Source organism: Chelonoidis abingdonii, chromosome 14 (assembly GCF_003597395.2).
Source record: "Chelonoidis abingdonii isolate Lonesome George chromosome 14, CheloAbing_2.0, whole genome shotgun sequence".
Classification (NCBI taxonomy): Eukaryota; Metazoa; Chordata; order Testudines; family Testudinidae; genus Chelonoidis; species Chelonoidis abingdonii.
In genome coordinates, this window is record NC_133782.1 from 33,769,265 (window position 1) to 33,775,264 (window position 6,000).

Genomic DNA, 6,000 nt, shown 5'->3' on the forward strand with positions numbered 1-6,000 from the left:
TAGGATGTTACCCGCACTATATATATTTCCTGTGGATTAATATAAGGTTCAAACAAAGCATGTGTGTTTTATCTGGCCAGCCTGATCCAGCACATCCAAAACACACAAGTTGTAATTTTCCAGCCTACCAGTGGGTATGATTTCCAGCAGGGTCTAAGGGAGTTAGTATGATATTCTAAGATTCTTTGGAACCCCCCTTGAGGTAGTTGAAGGCTGCTATCAAATCCCTCCTCAATTTTTTCTTCTGCAGACTAAATAACCCCAGTTCCCTCAGCCTCTCCTCATAAGTCATGTGCTCCAGCCTCCTAATAATTTTCATTGCCCTCTGCTGGACTCTCTCCAATTTGTCCACATCCTTTCTGTGTGTGTGTGTGGGCGGGGAGGGGAGGGAGGGCAAAACTGGACACAATACTCCAGATGTGGCCTCACCAGTGTAGAATATAGGGGAATAATCACTTCCCTCGATCTGCTGGCAATGCTCCTACTAATACAGCCCAATATGCCATTGGCCTTCTTGGCAACAAGGGCACAGTGCTGACTCATATCCAGCTTCTTGTTCACTGTAATCCCCAGGACCCTTTCTGTAGAACTGCTGCTTAGCCAGTCGGTCCCCAGCCTGTAGTGGTGCATGGGATTCTTCCTTCTTAAGTGCAGGACTCTGCACTTGTTCTTGTTGAACCTCACCAGATTTCTTTTGGCCCAATCCTCTAATTTTTCTGGGTCACTCTGGACCCCATTCCTATCCTTCAGCATATCTACCTCTCCCCCCAGCTTAGATACATCAGGCCAAGTTCTCCCACCACTTTCAGTGAGGCAAATCACAGGTGGCTGCATTGAAGTAACTGGGGGGAGATCAGTGCAAAAAACTGGAATGAATGGATAATCACATCAGGCATTCGTTCTTCTGTTAACCACACTAGTTAGGGGCTGAGTCGTGTACACCCTCATATGGGCCTAACCCTGAAAATCCTTACTTGTGTGAATAGGTCTGCTGACACAAGTGGTTTCATTGGTAGCAATGAGATCACTGGGATAAGAAGTACTTTCCTCAGTAACAGCTGACAGGGTGAGCCCTCTGAATAATTCTTAGTCAGGAACTGCTGATTATGCCAGGTATTCAGCTGCTATAGACTGACATAGCTCTGTTGGTTTACACCAGCTGGGCATTTTATCCCTTTGACCTTGGTGGAGGTGGCCCCCCTGTCTGCACAGGAACTATGCGGATTCACACCAGCTGGGGATCTGGCCCCATTGGGAGGTATGGCCAATTTGCACCTGCTGGGGATCTGGCCCATTGAGGTAAGGGGAGCTGTTCCTGATGTAGACCAGAGAAAGCACGAAGTGGGGGAGGTTCAGGCCCATAGACACGGACAGCTTTAGTTTTTTGAAATAAGAAAGCCTAGCACTGCTCAAGTGGGATTCTCAAATAGGTTAAGTGTCAATATCACCAGATGGAGAAGGTGAAGCACAGAATCCTAATCCACAGGAAATACCTGGCAGTGTTTTGACAGGAACAAAAAGACTGAAAATCTTCAGATCTCGTTCACTGCAGTGAAGTTTCTCTGAAATTATGTCATTGTAACTGAGGTCATGGAGTGACCCAAACTCCTGGCTCACGGTTCAGTGCCCTAGACACCGAACCATAGCTGCTCATGGTCAGTGTACTGGGGAATAGGTCAGAGGAAAGAATTTAGGCTGTGGCTTTCAAAGGATGCCAAGGTAGTTAGTCAGCACCTCTGATGGGATTTGGATACCTGATCTCTTGGGCTCCTTTGGAAATCCAAGCTTCAGAGCAGATAGTTTTGTTTCAAAATTTATTTTCTTTTTCATGTTTATATTATTTCTGTTATTTTCCGTCATATTTCACAACATAAGTTGAAACTATTATTGTATTGTATTTTTCTATTATTTTACTTAAAAAAACTAATGACAGTTACTGCTCAGTATAGATTGAAATATCTTCTTTCTAGATCAAAAGGGATCTTGCTTCTGTTTTCATGAGGCAGTTTGTCATTTTCACACATTATCGTATTTTCTGATCTGATCTGTCCTAAGTAGCAGCTGCCCTCCAAAATTTGTTTACTTGTTTATGAAAAGGAAAAAGGGAAGAGAAAAAAGAAATGAGAAAAGAAAATAATATTTTGACTTTTTTATTGTCATACTATGAAGACAATATAATAAGGCATGCCATACTGACATGTCATGACATAATGCTAAATTAATATAAGGAATAATGTAAATTGCAAAACAAAAATTTCAGTTTGAAGGGGAGTTTTGATTTTCCCCCCAAAACAAATGCTTTGAAACAACCTTGTTTAACAATTTCCACTTCAAATGACAATTGGAAAATACTTGTTTCTGTTCTAGTTAGGAACAAAAACAAATTTCGAACGTCAACATATCCCACAAAATGGAAATTCAGAGTTTCGAACAGCTCTATTGCCTCCCAGAAGTCTTGCCAATTACCTTAGAAAGATGAGGAGGGTTATGCTGTTCTTTGTGGAACTCCCTTCCTACTATAAGAACTTATGTACAGAAGAAGTTAGTGGGCAGCAAGCTTAGGGTAAATTTAGAGTACATTAGTGTCTCTGCACTAACTCCCATGTGATCTCTCTTTCTATGTACTAAAGTGTCCTTGTCTTCCGTATCTTAATGTACTTTCAAATACTTGGTGAGTTCTCATGTCATGTGGACAGCACAGAGGACATTGAATAAATGTTGTTCCTCCATGAGGTTCTGTCCTGAAACAAATCTGGCATGTTACAAGGTGTAATGCCTGTATGGGGCAGGTGTCTATTGAACATCTAAAATGTAATGGTTGATGGCATCAAGAGGGTCTTTTTGATCCTGCTTTCATTGGATAAAAGTCAAAGATGATTTCTCATGGGGAATTTGGTAGGGATTTAGAGCAAGTGACCATTTGCTCTAAATGGTTGAGTGAATGGAACCTGTTTAAAGTATACTAAGTAGAAAAGCCCAAAATATAGCGCTATTGAGGGGAATATTAAAATACATAGGTAACCTTATATAGTTATATAAGTCAAAGGTACCATGTTTTCATGGGGATCCAGTATAACTCATTCTAATCAGGGTTTGTGGCCAGTTTCTGAACTCAGTTGTCCCAATGAAGCCAATGGAATTAGGTATGGTTTCTAATCTTAGTTACCTCAGTGTAAATCCACAGCTTCCTCTCTGAAGTCAAAAGAATCAAGATGGAATCTGATCTCAACTATCGTATTATAAATTCAGAGTTAGCCCTCTTTAATCAATGAATTTAGACACAAATTCTGAACTCTGCTAAGAGATTTCACTTGTTCTGCTTGAGAAGCAAATGGCCTTGGAGATATCAGCTGGATGAGAGATTTGTGAAGGAGCAATGTAAATGAAGGCTGAGCCATCAGAGTTATAGGCTTGAAAGATATTGAGCACACAGTTATTAGTATCAAGGGAACAGTTTCTTCATCAGATACCCTAGGAGATTCTTTGATTTTATGGGTGTTTAAAACAGAATAGGCAAAAATAGAGAGCCAATAAATGATGTTGGAGAGTTACAGTGTTTCTGGAAGGAAATCTGGTCTGAGATTGCGCGACATAATCAGACAGCGAACCAGATTTAAAATAAGAGAAAAAATTTACAAATTACACCACAAAGGAATGAACAGAAAAATCAAAGAAAGAAAAAGTTAGCAATTGTGTGGATAGACTATTCTAAAGCATACAACTGTGTTCCACAATCATGGCTCACTGAGACACTGAAAATGCCCATGGCTCATCCAAAGATCATTTCCTTTCTGCAGCAATCTATGTTGAACTGGAGCACTCGACTCTACGGCTAAGAGACTCATTGATGAGGTTCAAATTAAAAAAAAATCTTTCAAAGGGATTTCTTAGCACCAGTGCTGTTTGTGGTAGCCATGCTGCCACTGGCATGGATACTTGTTGAGATATGATAAGTTGTGGCGATCAGGAAAGAGCAACGACCAGTTAATGATTTGTTAGACATGGGCAATCTGTAATCATAAAAAGGCTCTATATAGATGGATGATGCGTGGAAAAGTTTGGTGAAGATATAAAGCTATGGGTTGGCTTAACTGTGTATCCACATCTGTAAAGATGGCCAAACTGGTACAATCTGATGACATGCACGTTAGTGAAGGAATTGTCCACGAAATCTCAGCATTGCCCCTAAAAATACCTTGGAATCAGAGAACTGTCAGCGATGCAACATCAGAAATTGAGAGAAAGAGGGAGAAAAGAATTTTATGGATGTGTAAGAACTACTCTAAGGACAAAACTCAAGTCTTAAGAATTTGATCTCAGCCATTTATGTGTAGATGATGCCAATAGTACAGCACATTGCTAGAGCGATCAAGTGGAATCAAGAGGAGAAGAAAAAAAATTATGCATCACCAGCAGTTGTCTTATTTGGATGTCTGAATATTGATTAGCAAGGAAGGCATGGAAAAGATTTACATCCCATGGTATGATGAGAGAAAAATTCTGCTATCTATGGAGGAAGAAACTGATAATGAAGAATATAATATCAAAATATATGAGGCGTCAACCACAATAAAGATCATCTGGTCATGTTAACAAGCAATTACTGAACTGCATCCTAGCCCAAGCAAGTGTGAAAGAACGGAGTCCCCCAGAAGACTCGATTTACAAGAAATCAGTGCATGGACAGTGGTGGAGAGATATCAGACCTATTAGTGATAAAATATAAAAAAACTCATGACTTGTAGAAGGATCACTCAAAAGAGAATCAGAGAGCTTCATTGTGAGTGGACAGAGGAAGTCCTTAAGGCTTAATTATATAAGAAGTAAAAATGGCTGACAGAACTTCTCCCTGAAGTGTAGAATGGATTCTAAAAAGGAAGAGATAGTGGAACAATATTGAGTAACTGCTAAAGTCTGTCTAGGAGAGAATATATGAACAGACACAGTGAGGTTGCCAAGTGTCTGCACTTGAGAAGCTGTGTTAAGTATGGATTTGTATGAACATTGCACTGTTACAAACATCCAACTGAAAGCACTCTAGAAAAAGAAGAGGGTAAGATTTAATGGGATCTGGCAAATGTCACAGACCATATGGTCAGTCAAACAGGCCAGACAAGTTTTAGAAAAGAAGAAGGCAAAACAAGCCTATGTACATTGATTTTGTCATGCCAGCAGACAGAAACATAAAAAAGAAATAAGGAGAGATGATGGACAAGTATGAAGGACTCTGCCTCAAAGGGAGCAGTTATGGAAAACTAGAACAAAGACAATCCCAGCAGTTATTAGAGCACTTGAAGAGATCCCTATGGCTATGGACATGTTTGGACTGTGAGACATCATGGTCAGTGACTTCCATTAGACAGCACTCTAAGGCACTACGAGAATGTGAAGGAAAATCAAAGGAGAATGAATAAATTTGAGCACCTACAATGCAGGATTTCTGCAGATGATTTTACAAATCTTCTGACTACCCAAACCTACAGAGTCCATTCAGCGAGAATTTACTGATGACTCATGAGGATACATTTTAGTCAGCAGTTTTCTCCTTTTAAGCTTAAAGATTTAGTATATTGTGAAAACTATTTCTTTTTTAAAAAGTACACTTTATATAATATTGAGGGACATTAATAATCATAATAAAGGAATGTGCCCAGAAAACACTCTTTATACACACTTACATGATTTTAAAAAGAGGGATCTGACTGAATGTCAGTGAGACTTTTGTGCCTAAATCACTTAAGTTCCTTTGAAAGTCTGACCCAATGGCGCATCTGGCTCAGTGTCCTGCAAGTCTGAATATCAGGCTGCTCATACATAAGGTAATATCTCCTGCACTCTTGGAAGTGAGTGGCTATTTTGACATTGATTTTAAGTGGAACTGGGAATGGAGCCAGTGTTCTGTCCAATGTTAAATGTACGTTAAATCCTAATATCTCCCAGAAATAAATTAAATCTCTTTTCCCCATTATTAGCTCATCAGACAAATGCCTAAGCAAAGAG